The following is a 15,612-nucleotide window of genomic DNA, read 5'->3' on the forward strand; positions in this document are numbered from 1 at the left end:
AATATTAAAGTCTCCAATTATGTTGAATTGTCCATTTCTCCTTTCAATTATTTTAGTTTGCTTCATGTATTTTTTTTTATGATAGTCACACAGAGAGAAAGAGAGGCAGAGACACAGGCAGAGAGAGAAGCAGGCTCCATGCACCGGGAGCCCGACGTGGGATTCGATTGCGGGTCTCCAGGATCGCGCCCTGGGCCAAAGGCAGACGCCAAACCACTGTGCCACCCAGGGATCCCCTGCTTCATGTATTTTAAATTAGGTTATTTAGTTTGCTTCACTTATTTTTTTTAATTTTTATTATTTATTTATGATAGTCATACAGAGAGAGAGAGAGAGGCAAAGACATAGGCAGAGGGAGAAGCAGGCTCCATGCACCGGGAGCCCGACGTGGGATTCGATCCCGGGTCTCCAGGATCGCGGCCCGGGCCAAAGGCAGGCGCCAAACCGCTGCGCCACCCAGGGATCCCCTGCCTCGCTTATTTTTAACTGTTCTTAGGTACATTTATATTTATAATTCTTATATCTACTTGGTGGACTGACCCTGTTATCATCATAAAATGTCTTGTTTCTAGTAAAAATTTTTGTCTTAAAGTCTATTTTGCCTGATGTTAGTGCAGCTATTCCAGCTTCCCTTTGGTTACTGTTTGCATGTAACCAAAGGGAAGCTTTGGTTCATTATTTGAACCATTATTTTGGTTAAATTATTCCTACTCTTTTACTTTCCACTTATTTGTGGTTTTGAATCTACTATGTGTCCCTTATAGACAACATACATATTGGATTGCTTTAAGATTTATTTATCTGAGAGAGAGAGAGAGAGAGAATGAATGATGGGAAGAGGCAGAGAGAGAAAAGCTGACTCTCTGTTGAGCAGGGAAGCCTGACATGAGGCTCAATCCCGGGACCCAGAGATCATGACCTGAGCCAAAGGCAGATGCTTAACCAACTGAACCACCCACGTCCCCCACTTTAGATCTCTTTTTGATTACTTGAAATGGACTGAGAGATTACTGGTTATCTTCCCATTTTGCACATCTGATTCTACAAGGGTTTTTCTCCTTTGACTTTGAAATATTTAACAATATAAATTATGTGTTGAAATGCACTTGGATATTGTGAATATTTTTTTAAGTTTTAAGTTTTTACCTCTCTTTTTAAGCGTATTTCAGCATTTCATATTTGACTACATAAATCTAATTAAAATCTGCCTTTAAACTGGTTGTAAGATTTTACTTACAGTCTCTTTCATTCATTAATGAGTCAAATAGAGTGTTTGGAATGTGAACAATTTATATGTCTTTGAGAGTCATAATATTACCTTTCTTAAAAATCCTTTAACAATTTGGGATGCATTAACTGATACGCCCAATGGATTTACCCGAAGCCAGGTAAAATACCTTGCTAAAAAAATAAACTACATGGGAAACTTAAGCTCAGGCACCACTTTTGATGACTTCCACAGATGACTTTCAAGCACAAGAACTTGAACTTTGCTGATTTGTCGTTTCTCTAATAATTTCCCCCTTCCCCTTTGATTTTATTGTGTTTTTGTTTCTGCTTTACTTATATCTGATAAGTGATTCCCCAGTGGTAACAGCAATAATTATGAATTAGTATTTTGGTCTGATCACATGGTGATCTATAAATGGGTTAATGGATTTATAGAGCTATATTTTCTATCGGGTTAGAGATGATAGAGAATTTAGCTTATCATTATTGATTTTTTTGCATATTTGTATTGGGAACACAGTAGCCCACTGGAAAATGCTCTTTGACATCAAGACCTATGAATTTTTATATCTTGTATTTTTTTCCTGCAGTTAAAATTGTATAAAGCTATCTCTGTGTGTTTATGTATCTGTGACTCAGAAAGACCTTTTCTTCTCATTATATGATTATACAATGTTGCCCTATCTTGAGAGAGTATTAATAAATAAGCGGGATCCCTGGGTGGCTCAGTAGTTGAGCGTCTGCCTTCGGCCCAGGGCATGATCCTGGAGTCCCGGGATCAAGTCCTACATTGGGCTCCCTGTATGGAGTCTGCCTCTCTCTCTGCCTATATCTTTGCCTCTCTGTCTCTCATGAATACATAAATAAAATCTTTTAAAAAAATAAATTATCAAAAAAATAAATAAATAAATAAAATAAAAAAATAAATTAGCTTATAAAGGAACTCTTCCTGTTTGGCTTATAGAGCAATTGGATCATTTTTAACCCATTCCAGCAATCCTTGCTTTTTTATTGGAATATTTAGTCAATTTATACTCCAAATAATTATTCATAAGGTAGGATTTACATCTTCCATTTTGCTATTTATTTTCTACATTCTTAAACCTTTTTGATTCTCCCATTATTCCTTGACTGTCTTTTCCATTAGGGTATTTTCTAGGGACACCTGGGTGGCTCAGCGATTGAGTGTCTGCCTTCAGCATAGGCCGTGATCCCAGGGTCCTGAGATTGAGTCCCGCATCAGGCTCCCTGTGAGGAGCCTGCTTCTTCCTCTGTCTATGTCTCTGCCTCTCTCTCTCTGGGTCTCTTATAAATAAATAAAATCTTTACAAAGAAAAAAAATATTTTCTAATATATCATTTAATTCCTTTTCTGTTTATTTTATTATATTTTTGGATGATTTCTTAGCAATTGCCCCAGGGATTATAATGAACATATTAATTTAAAATAATCTAGTTTTGACTAAGGCTAATTAATTTTAATAGTACACAAAAACTTCACTACAATATAGTTCTGCTCCCTGCTCCCTCATTTGTCCTATTATTGTCAAATAGATTACATCTTTATACATTAGGAGTTCATAAACACAATTTTATAATGATTGCCTATGGAGTGATCTTTTAAATTATATATGAAAGGAAAACACATACAAACAAAAATACAGAATAATCTATTTTATTTTTACCTGTATATTTATCTTTTTGGTATTCTTTTCTTTTTCATGTGGATTCAAGTTATTGTCTAGTGTCCTTGTGGGCAACTTGAAAGGCTCCCAAACATTTCTTGTATGGTGGGACTACTAGTGACAAGTTCTCTTGGGTTTTATTTGGAAATGTCTTAATTTCTCTTTCATTTTGGAGGATATTTTTGTTGAATATAAATTGTGTGAGGTTTTTCTTTTCACACTTGGAAGGCAGCGTCTTTCTGGTCTCCATGGTTTCTTTTTCTTTTTTTAAAAAAAAGATTTTATTTATTTATTCATGAGAGACAGAGAGAAAGGCAGAAACACAGGCAGAGGGAGAAGCAGGCTCCTGGCAGGGAGCCCGATGTGGGACTCGATCCCCTCACCCAGGATCACGCCCTGGGCTGAAGGTAGATGCTCAACCACTGAGCCACCCAGGTGTCCCAAAGTCTCCATGGTTTCTGACAGAGAATCCATTCTAGGTGATGAACCACTTCTCTCTCTCACTACTTTCAAGATTCTCTCTTTGTTTTTGGCTTTCAGCAGTTTGTTTATGTTGTGTCTTGGTGTAGATCTCTTTGACTGATTCTAATTGAAATAGTTTAGTTTCTGGGATACCAAGTGGCTCAGTTGGTTAAGCACTTGCCTGGTCCTGGGATGGAGTCCTGCATTAGGCCCCCTGCTGAGCAGGGAGTCTACTTCTTCCTCACCCTCTGCCTGCAGCTCCCCCTGCTTGTGCTCTCTCTATGTCAAATAAATAAATAAATAAATAAATAAATAAATAAATAAATAATCTTTAAAAACAAGAAATAGTTTAGCTTCTGAAATATGCAGATTAGTGTTTTTCATAAAATTTGGAGGTTCTTTTTACTATTGTTCCTTCAAATATTTTTTGTGCCTTTTTACGCCCTTTCCTTCTAGAAATTCCATCATGTGTATGTTTATAGGGCTGATGGTGTACCACAGGTCTTTTCAACTCTCTTGAATTGCCTATTTTTTCTTTCTGATCCTCAGACTGGATAATATCAATTGATCTATCTTCAAATTTGTTGATTCTTGATTCCATTAGTTCAAAGAGCTATTGAGCTCTTCAGCTGTTGAATGAGTAATTTTTCACTTCAGATACTGTCCTTCTCCAATTCTAGAATTTCTATTTGGTTCTTTTAAAATAATTTCTGTTTCTTTATTGATATCCTATATTTGGCAAGGCCTTGTTCTCATTTTCCTTTAATTCTTTAGTCATATTTTCATTTAGTTCTTCAAACAACAGCCGATTTAAAATACTTGTCTAATAAATCCAATCTCTTGGCTTCTTGAAGGATAATTTCTACTACTACTACCTTTTTCCTCTGTGAATGAGTCACACTTACCTGTTTCATCTCATTCTCTTTTATTGAAAACTGTACATTTTAGGTAAGATAATGTAGCAACTCTGAATACTTATTCCAAATCTATAGTTGCTTATTTGTTTATTGACTTGTCTACACTTTTTCACTGATGTCTATGTCCCCTCCTAGATGTAACCTTCTATGTCATTCCTCAGAAGGCACAATGTTCAGCACTTTCACAGTCACTTTGATCTCTCCCCTGTCCAGGGATGACAATGGTCTTAGCTGGACTTGCTTTGACTTCTCTTTCTCTGAGGAAAGGACTGTTGCCTTTTATATTTCTAGATCATCTGTCTCTACTGATATTGTAGCTAGAGTTAACCTCCACTAATTGCTAGCTAATTGTTCTATTGCTTTTGACAACATTCTCAGGCGTAAGTTGCTCTATAGTCTGATCCAATTAAATTTGGGGCCCTTTAAAGGAGTAGTCTTTGAATCAATATTTGAGATTCGTTCTGACGCCACTAGGGCTCTCCCTAGTTAACTTTTCCCCTAGTTCTATTGAAAGTATAGCTGGCCCACCATTTCCCTTGTTGCTATCAGTCTCCTCTTAATTGCTGACCACCAAAATCTCTATTGCTTTTGACAGTGTGATTAGGCTTGAGCTTCCCCCATGCTCTGTCCCTTGTAATCAGTCTCCTTGGGGAGAACAAAAAGCCCTTGTTATTCTTATGATCTGTCTCTTTCCCTCACTGAACTTCTGTACCACTACGTTGATTCTGGGAGAAGGGACGGTGGTCCCTTTCTCTTAAAATGATGGCCTGGCTTTAGTAGCATGGCACTAAGCAGAGACATAGCCCCTCAACTTTTTCCCAACTTGCCTTTTGGTATGGAATATCTATCTTATGAATTAGCCTTGGGTGAAGGTAATCAGACAGGTATTGGCCTATCATACCTGGAATATTGCTTCAGCCCATTGTGTGGGTGCTCATAGGTGTAAGAAGGTAGCCACAGGCCTCTTGGCCACTCTTGGTGGTATCCACCTAGAATAGAGCTTCAGGGAGTGAGAGGGGGCAGATCATGGTTCAGTGCCATAAACTCTCACTGTTCTTACCAAGAGTTAGTAGAGTTTCTTGAGTAAGTTTTTCCACATGCTATAGACCATTAGGATTTTCAGACTTTACATGGCTATTTCTCTTAAATAATATTTTCCAGTTTTAGCTGTTTTACTTGGGAAAGGGTCCACAGAGCTCATCACACACCATTTCAGAAATGCTTCTACTCTGTGCACTAAGTTTTGGGATGGTTTGTTATATACCATTACTGTGGCAAAGCTAAGTAGTACAACAAGCCTCTTTATCCTAAAATAACACCTAATATTTATTGTTTACTTTGTGCTACCCAAGGGTTAGGTATTACTTTTAATCTTCACTTTACATATGATAAGAGTGAAGCTCAACAGGTAGTAATTTCTCTGACATTGACATAGCAACTTTTTTCGAGATAGGTCTCCTGAGGCAAGGGAAACAAAAGCAAAAATCAACTATTGGGACTACATCAAAATAAAAAGTTTTGGGGCACCTGGATGGCTCAGTCAGTTGGGCATTTTGATTTCAGCTCAGGTCATGATCTCAGGATTGTGAGATTGAGCCCCACATCAGCTTGAGATTCTCTCCCTCTGTCCCTCCCCCCTCGAGCTCACTCTTTCTTTCTCAAATGGATAAATAAAATATTTTTTTAAAAAATAAATAAAAAGCTTTTGCACAGCTAAGGAAACAACCAATAAAACTAAAAGATAACATACTGAATGGGAGAAGATATTTGCAAATGACATAGTCAATAAAAAGTCAGCATCCGAAATATGTAGAGAACTTATATATCTCAACTCACACACACAAAAAAAAACAAATAATCCAACTTAAAATAGGCAGAAGACATGAGTAGAGATTTCTCCTAAAAAGAACACAGATGACCAACAGACACATGAAAAGATGCACAACATCACTCATTATCAGGGACATACAAATCAAAACAATGAGATATCTCTTCACATCACACCTGTCAGAATACTAAAATCAACAACACAAGAAACAACAGGTGTTGGTGAGGATGTGGAGAAGAAGGAACCCTTGTGCACTGTTGGTGGGTATGGAAACTACTGCAGCCACTCTGGAAAACAGTATGAAATTTCCTTTAAAAAATGTAAAAAGGGATCCCTGGGTGGCTCAGCGGTTTGGCGCCTGCCTTTGGCCCAGGGCGTGATCCTGGAGACCGGGATCGAGTCCCACGTCGGGCTCCCTGCATGGGACCTGCTTCTCCCTCTGCCTGTGTCTCTGCCTCTCTGTGTGTGTGTGTGACTATCATGAATAAATAAATAAAATCTTTAAAAAAATGTAAAAGGAACAACCTTACAATCCAGTAATTACACTACTGGATATTTACCAAAAAATACAAAAACACTAATTCAAAGGGATACATGCACTCTGATATTTATTGCAGCATTATTTAAAATACCAAAATTATGGAAGCAGCCCAAATGTGCATCAATAGATAATGGACAAAGAATATGTAGTATATACATACAATGGAATATTATTCAGCCATAAAAAGAACAGAATTTTGCCACTTGCAATGATATGGATGGATCTAGAAAGTATGATGCTAAGTGAAATAAGCCAGACTGAGAAAGACAAATATAATATGATTTCATTCATATGTGTTCTTTAAGAAACAAAACAAAGAAATAAAAGAAAAAAAGAGACCAACCAAAAAACAGATTCTTAACGATAAAGAACAAACAGAGTGTTACCAGAGGGGAGGTGGGTGGAGGGATGGATGAAATAGCTGAACAGAATTAAGAGTACACCTATCTTGATAAACACTGACTAATACATGGAACTGTTGAATCACTATATTGTATACCTGAAACTAATATAACACTGTGTTATCTACACTGGAATTAAAGTTTGAAAAAATGAAAACAAATTTAAAAAATTAAAAAAATAGTGAAGTTCAGAGAAATCAAGAAAATTCAGGAAATTTTCCCATCTGAGTTTCCTCTATATAAATACACTGCATAATCCTGACTCCATTGGGGGAGAGGGAGAAAGTTGACTAGATTGTTTCTGAAACCCCCTATCTACTCTAAAATCCTAAAAGCTCATGAAACAGGTTGGCAGGGCTCTCACTGATCACCCTCAGGCCTTACCTTTCCAGTATCAACTATAGGCAACCTCAACTGCCCTATGTGATCCTTCTGCTTGAGAGCTCTTCCAGAGCCTACATGCACAATAGGCCAGATATGCAGGGAAACTAAAGCTTAACAAGTGGCTGACAGGTGCTGAGGTATTAACACCTCAGGTCCCCCTGCCCCAGGTCCTTCTGGAGGACCTAAACCAAGACTGAGAATCTGGAAATACTACTGCAGAGGAAACTTGACCAAATGAAAGCTGGAGCTGTGCCAGGTGTACAGAAGGAGTATATGGCAAAGTATATGTTATGAACAGTTGGGGAAGCAAGGCATTGGTAGACCAAGAGCTTTTTAAGGGTTAGCAAGGGTGTGAGGGAAGACAGGTCAAAAGAATTGGAAGGAAGAACAAAGGATCAAGCATAAGTCTGCTCAGACAAGGCTTGGTGCCTGGGGGTGTCTAGCCCTCAGTGAACTTGGACATAATAGATAGGGAGTTATCTGTGAAATAGGTCTGTAGCTCTTGTTCATATGGCATTCCAAAATACAGACCAACTCTTTTTGTTCACGACTCAATTATGACAACATTTTTACTATGCTTCCACAATGCAAATCATGGATGCAGCCAAGAAACCAAGATTGGGGGTACATCAGGACCTCTCAACAAATACAAGGAACTTACTCTCAGAATGGGGATTTGGAATGATGTTAATCTCTTCTAGAGAACGAGGGCCAGGTCAGCACAAACTACCTCGGGCCATCCTTCACAAAATTATTCACAGAGTAATGTACCCAGCTCCATGCCGGACATGCTGATAAAAATGCTTAATCCATCACACCTCACCCTTCTAGTCATCCACATATTCCCAGCCTTCCAATGGTTTCCACAGGCCAAGCACATCAAGTCTTCCAGCCCTAACAAGCTCCTTCCAGTGTGGCAGCTATTGAATGTTTGCTTTGGTGCCAAAATAGCTGGGTTGGGATCCTGGCATATGGATATGACTTTGAGCAAGTTATTCATGTCTTTGTGCCTCAATGTGCTATCTGTAGAATGATGATAACAATAGAATCTGAGGAATTATTTTAAAGAGTGTCTGTAACAAAGTGAAGAAACCTAGCAGATACTATCTCAACCAAGTGATTAAAATTAACATCACCAATAATGAGCTGTTGTGGGCTCCTAACACAATGCGGTGAGAAGAACACAACATCACTTCTGTGGCATCACTACCCTAAACACACAATCTGAACTGAATCATGAAGACACATCAGACAAATCCAAATTAAGAGACACTCTACCAAGTAACTAGCAGATATTCTTCAAAGATGACAACATTATAAAATATAAGGAAAGGCTGAGAGATTGTTCTAGATTGAAAAAGACTGGGAGAGACAACTAAATTCAGTACACGATCCAGGATTATATCTTGGCCCAGAAAGGAAGAAAAGTAAAGGAAAGAATTTCTTATTCTGTTTTGTTTTTGCTATAAAAGACATTATTGGTACGATCAGTGAAACTTGGTCTGTATAGATTCCACAGTAGTATTGCATTAGTGTTTTCTAATTTTGATGAGTGTGCTGGCTATGTTGGAGAGTGCCTTAGAGCCTTAATAAGAAGGCTAATTACAGCTATTAAATTAAGCAATTAATCTACCCCATTAATCTACTATTATATATCATTTTGTTGCTTATCTGTTTAGCAGACAGATATTTGATCCTTGAGGGTGTTACACATTTGTAACAATCCTAAGATCTAATATATCAGCATACAAATGTGTTTACCCAATAGACACTGAATTAGATCTGAATTTGCTAGCCACTGGGCCAAGGACAGGAATGCAAAGACATGAGTCCCAGGTCCAGGCCCTTGGGATGTGTCTGTTCTAGTGGGAGAGGCTGAAGGTTGCCTTAAAGGGAAGAGCAGGAGGATGCAGGATACTAATTGGTGAGACAAGAACAATAGGAATTCAAAGAAGGGAAAGGAATCTGTATAAAGATAGAAATGAAAGGAAGACATAGCAAGATCAAAAAGGCCCTGTTTAAAATTACCTTTATGTATATAAGGGAAGGGAGAAGAAATGTGTGGGAAATATCAGAAAGGGAGACAGAACATAAAGACTCCTAACTCTGGGAAACGAACTAGGGGTGGTGGAAGGGGAGGAGGGCGGGGGGTGGGGGTGAGTGGTTGACGGGCACTGAGGGGGACTCTTGATGGGATGAGCACTGGGTGTTATTCTGTATGTTGGTAAATTGAACACCAATAAAAAATTAATTTATTTTAAAAAAATGAAAAAAAAATTACCTTTATGTGTTTTCTAATGAGGTGAGTTTGGGCTTGCCTATAAAGGTGAAAAGACAAGAGGTGGCACGTGTTCCAGGATAGTCAGTGTATCCTCATTTGTAATAGCAAATAGTGGAAATTCATGGCTAAATAAGTCACTTCCATACATCAGATTACCATGCAGCCATTAAGAAGAGTTGATCTTCTCCCTGTAAGTCACAGTTGTGGTAACTTGGAGGAGGTTGTGACTAGGAGGGGCAAGAGAGGCAGGCTGGGAGCTGGGATGCATTCTATGTCATGAGAGATCGGTGGTGACACGGGGCTGAACATCTGCCAAAAAAGCATCAAAGCCCCACACTTATGATTGCCCTTGACTATATGTAAACTATAGCATAATTTTTTTAAAGCTTTAACAAATTATCCTCTTTATATATTGATAAATAACTATTCCAGGGTACATTGTTAAATGAAAAATGTATATACAATAATGCCTGTAGAATGCAATCTGTGATGGGGGAGGGTTTTCAATAAAGGAAACATATACACTTAACCCTAACTTCATTAGAAGGGAGGAAGTGAGGGAGGCATTGTCACTAGAAGAGAAGAGAGGGGGTGGCCATGGACCTGGGGCTAGGACCACATGTAGAAAAAGTAGTCAAGGGAAGGGAAAATCTTAAAGAATGGGAAAGTCAGGATGCCCCCATTGTTACTTTAACACCTCAGATTATGTATGTTGTGTGGGTTTAAATCATTTGAAGAGAACAATTCTCAGGGATGAGATTTAGGCATATACATGATCTTGGAAGGCACGTCAAGGAATCTAGATTGGGAGTGGCTTTAAAATCGTGGTTTTTTTCAACAAACAGAAGTCCTATGTCAGATTCTATGGCTGCGTTTTGTAATAGATTTAAAATTCAACCAAGGGCAGCCCCGGTGGCTCAGCGGTTTAGCGCCACCTTCAGGGCCTGATCCTGCAGAGCCTGATCCTGCAGACCCGGGAGCAAGTCCCACGTCAGGCTCCCTGCTTGGAGCCTGCTTCTCCCTCTGCTGTGTCTCTGCCTCTCTCTCTCTCTCTCTCTGTGTGTCTCTCATGAATAAATAAATAAAATCTTTAATAAGAAAAAAAAAAACTCAACCAAGAACTCATTTATTAAAATTGGGTAGGCATTTACCTACACACCTATGCAGACACACATGGCCAGGAGAGCTCAGGAGACCTGTTGTACAAAGGATAACTATGTGAAACTGCTGTTTATTTTTGGAAAGACTCCCTCTCCACACACACATATACACACACAACCCACTCCTACCCCCACCCCCAGCCCACCTCTGTCGTCTGGTGGTATACTGCCACCTAATGTCCCTTCAACAAACTGACACCAGGGATCCCTGGGTGGCGCAGCGGTTTGGCGCCTGCCTTTGGCCCAGGGCGCAATCCTGGAGACTCGGGATCGAATCCCACGTCGGGCTCCCGGGGCATGGAGCCTGCTTCTCCCTCTGCTTGTGTCTCTGCCTCTCTCTCTCTCTGTGACTATCATAAAAAAAAAAAAAAAAAAAAAAAAAAAACAGACACCAAACACATTCTCAGAAATGTGAATTCAGAGCAACGATGTCCACAAGTAGCCAAAATATGGAAAGAGCCCAGGTTTCTAACGACAGATGAATGGATAAAGAGGAAGAGGAATATATACACAGTAGAGTATTACTCAGCCATCAGAAAGAACGAAATCTTGCCGTTTGCAATGTCATGGATGGAACTAGAGGGTATTATGCTAAGCAAAATAAGTCAGAGAAAGACAAATATATGATTTCACTCATAGGTGGAATTTAAGAAACAAAACAGATGAACGTAGGGAAGGAAAGGAAAAATAAAACAAGATGAAAATTGAGAGGGAGGAGCTTTGCGCAGTGGCAATATCACAGCCAATGAGATTTATCTGAGGCGCGATTATTGCTAATTGAAAATTGAGAGGAAGGCAAACCATAACTCTAGGGAACAAACTGAGGGATGCTGGAGGGGAGGTGGGTAGGGGATGGGGTACTGGGTGATGGGCGTTAAGGAGGGCACTTGGTGCAATGAGCACTGGGTGTTACATGCAACTGATGAATCACTAAATTCTGCCTCTGAGGCAAACAAAAAATCGTGCTTTCTATTGGGAGTCAGGAGTGATTCAACTTTAAAATTTGACTTCCCAAGTTTACGAAATAACGAAGAAAATTCAGATAATTGCCTCAGTGGATTAATAAGATGCACAAAATAAAATTTGACATCCATTAACGATTTTTTAAAACTCTTAAACCAAATTTAAAACTCTTAAAAGAAAGTTTTCTTGGGACTCCTGGGTGGCTCAGTGGTTAAGCATCTGCCTTCAGCCCAGGGCGTGATCCCAGAGTCCCGGGATCAAGTCTCACATCAGGCTCCTTGCATGGAGCCTGCTTCTCCTGTCTCTGCCTCTCTCTCTGCCTCTCTCTGTGTCTCTCTTGAATAAAGAAAAGAAAGAAAGTTTTCTTAATCTGATAAAGAGTACTTTCATATTTAATGATTAAAAATATCATGGAAGGGAGAACACCAAATACACAGCTACTCAAGGAGAGAAACAGGAAAACCCATTAGTCCACACCAGTCCACCTCTACTCTGATAATTAATGCAATCCCCCAGAACACTACTCACCCTTGTTATAGGCTCATTCTTGCGGTCCCATAGATTGTCACTATGGTGCAGGTGGCCTCTGTTGACTATATATCAGGAAGTCAAAGGAGACCTTGTAATGGCCAATGTAGCCGCCAGAAATAATAAAAGCCAACCTCCTTGAGGCCAGAGGAAGTTTTCCCTCACATCTTCCATGTGTGTCTATATTTTGGAAAATGAAAGGCTAGCCGTGAGTGCAGAGGGGCTGACTTTTCTGGAGATTTTTTAAAAATAATTTGAATGGGAAGGCAGTAATTTGTGGTTACATTCTTCATGGAATCAAAAATGACTGAGATATTTTATTATCAAAATATCAAAACCTATGAGCAATGGGTGTCTTAGAACAAATCCCCCCAAGACAAATTCTGAAAAAGGAGTGTAAGTAGTTTACTTGGTATGTAACCCCAGGAAACAGTAGTAGAGCAGAAAAGTAAGACAGAGAAAGGAAGAAAGCCAATATGGGTCACCACTTTGGGCAACTGGGGCTCAATTCCACTGTACAACTTGCCAGAGTGTTGTCCTACTTGAGGCAAAGGATCTAGGGTACCCACCTGTCATTGGCCGAGGGAAAGCATTAGCTAGCTCCCTGGCACTTCCAGTTGTTGGGCATGCTTGGGCCAAAAGAAAGTTGTCATGGGGAAAATTTCCACTGATTGCACCTTGAAGGATACAGGTAGGGAGGGCACTTGTACCATCTGCTACCAGGGCACTGTGGAGTCCATGTCATCCTGTTTCATCAAACAGATTTGCAGCTGTCCTCCTGGACTGATGTGAGCAGATGGACAAATCTGAGCAAACATCTGCAAAATATAATGGGCTTCCTCTACTCTGTCCTTAGTCACATTGGGTAAACTGAGCAACTGAGTAACTCACCTACCTCTTCTAAAAACTTCCTCACCTCCCAAAAGCAGAGTCAGTCATGCCTCCCTGCTGTCAGAGCACTTACACACATTTTCTGCCATAGCCCATATTGTTGGTATCTGTCCCATTTCCTGCATGTCCAGACTAGGTGCCAATTGGTTTCCATCATGTTCCACCTGCAGAACTAAGCTGCTGCTTCTTAGCTGACCAGTGAGAACTGCAAAAGCACTGTAATTAACCTTTGCATTCCTTCAATAAATATTTATTGGGCATTGTCTTGGCTTGGGTTTCCCCAAAGGCAGTCTGAGATAGGAGTTTAGATGTAAGTAGTTTATTTGGGAAAGGGGGCCCAGGAAGAAGGAATAGTCCACCCAAGGGGCTGGGCATGACTGAACTGGTTACCACTGTGGGCAACTGATGCTCAATCCAACTCCCATAAAGCATGGAGGGCTGAAGCATTCAACCCCAATGAGTTAAGGGGTAACTTGCCTGAACTTCGGCTGTGCCTGCTCTCAGGGCTGCCAAAGTTCTAAAGCAAGCTCTATAAGAGGAGAGCAAAGAGCTACTTGAGGTGGCAGCATTTATGGGAGCTCTCCACTACCACCAGAGAGCTGAAGATAGAAGTGGGCTGAGGGAATAAAGTAACAATAGAGTTTCCTGCAGTTACCTACCACATGCCAGGCAGAGTGCTAGGGGCTGGCCATGCAACAACCATAAGGACAAAACACTTCCTTGCTTTCATAGAACTTACCTTGCAGTATGATATGAAGAATATACCAATGTACAAATCAGTAAATAAATAATGATGGGTTTGAAAAGCACTATGAAGTAAACAAAGAAAAGAACTACTCTAGATAAAATTGAAGAGATGACATTTGAGTTGAGTCTTAAATGATGAGTAAGAAGCCATGTCTCAGTCCATTCAGACTGTTATAACAAAAATACCATGAACTGGGTGGTTTATAAATAGCAAACATGTATTTCCCACAGTTCTGGGGGCTTGGGAGGCTAAGATCAAGGCACTGGCAGATTCTGTTTCTAGGGGCTGGCTTCCTCAGAGGGCTGCCTTCTCACTGTGACTGCACGTGACAGAAGGGGCAAGGAACTGTCTGGGGTCTCTTTTATAAGGGCACTAATCACATTCATCTCCCAAAGGCCCACCTCCTAATACTATCATCTTCAGGGGTATGATATGAACATATGAATTTGGGGAGTACACATTCAAACAATAGCAGTTTTTTTTTTTTTTTAATAGCAGTTGTCTAAAGAAAAACCTGGGGGAAGAGCTCTCCAAGCACTGAATGGCATATGCAAAAGTCCATGTCAGTAAAATTGACAAATTCTAGAAACTCTAGGAGTGAAATATGGTGAAGGTGATGTTATTTTTGAGTGAGGAAGACAGAAGCAAGGCCACCACAGTTCCACGAATAGAGATTTCAAATGTTAGAATAAATGTAAATTGAAACTGTATATGAGAATTCTTAGAACAGTTGAATTGGCAAAGATCCAAAGGTTTGTAAAGATCTCACTGGTGAAAACACGGGGAAACCACGCTCCTATACATTACTGTGGATGTGTCAGTTAGGGCATTGTGTAAGGAGCAGTGTAGTCACATGTATCTAATATTTAAAGAAAAAGGGACAGAACATGAGAGAGAGAATCCTAACCCTGGGAAACGAATTAGGGGGGGTGGAAGGGGAGGTGGGGGGGGTGACTGGGTGACAGGCACTGAGGGGGCACTTGATGGGATGAGCACTGGGTGTTATTCTATATGTTGGCAAATTGAACACCAATGAAAAATAAACTTATATTGAAAAAAAAAAGAAAAAGGGCTGAGGGGACACATCCTTTACCACAGAAATTCTAAGAATTTCTCCTATAAGATATACCCACACATGCACACAATAATAGTCCTCCAGGATCCTGTAGCATTATTCATAATAGCGAGCAACTGGAACAAAGGACCACATGAGCAAACTGCTGTATAAAACAAATTTCAGCGGTTTGGCCCGGTGAAGGAGGGTAGCATCCGACCAGGTGCTCACGGTGACCACCTGCCGGGCGCCCACTCCTGGTATGTGCCTGTTGTCCCTCCATCCCGTCTGGTTGGTATCCACTCTGGTTAGCATCCACTCACTCTCACAAGTGCCACCATCCTGAGCACAGACAGGAGCAGAGAGTGGGTCAGGAGCCCGCTGAGTGGGTCAGGGGCCCAGGGGCCGGCTGAGGACCGCCCCAGGGTCTCCCCCCTCCTCCGCCTGCGAGTCCGAGGCCGCCCCACAGGAGGCACAAGCGCTGGCCACGGTCGCAGGCAGCCCAGCCGCAGGGCAGCGGGCACGCAGCTCCCGCCGGGG

General features: G+C 40.5%; 1 pseudogene; it reads left to right on the forward strand.

Annotated features, from left to right (window-relative positions):
• Nucleotides 1-11,604: 11,604 nt before the first annotated feature.
• Nucleotides 11,605-11,695, forward strand: LOC119865472 (annotated as a pseudogene).
• Nucleotides 11,696-15,612: the final 3,917 nt, after the last annotated feature.

This window comes from Canis lupus, chromosome 23 (assembly GCF_011100685.1).
Source record: "Canis lupus familiaris isolate Mischka breed German Shepherd chromosome 23, alternate assembly UU_Cfam_GSD_1.0, whole genome shotgun sequence".
NCBI lineage: Eukaryota > Metazoa > Chordata > Mammalia > Carnivora > Canidae > Canis > Canis lupus.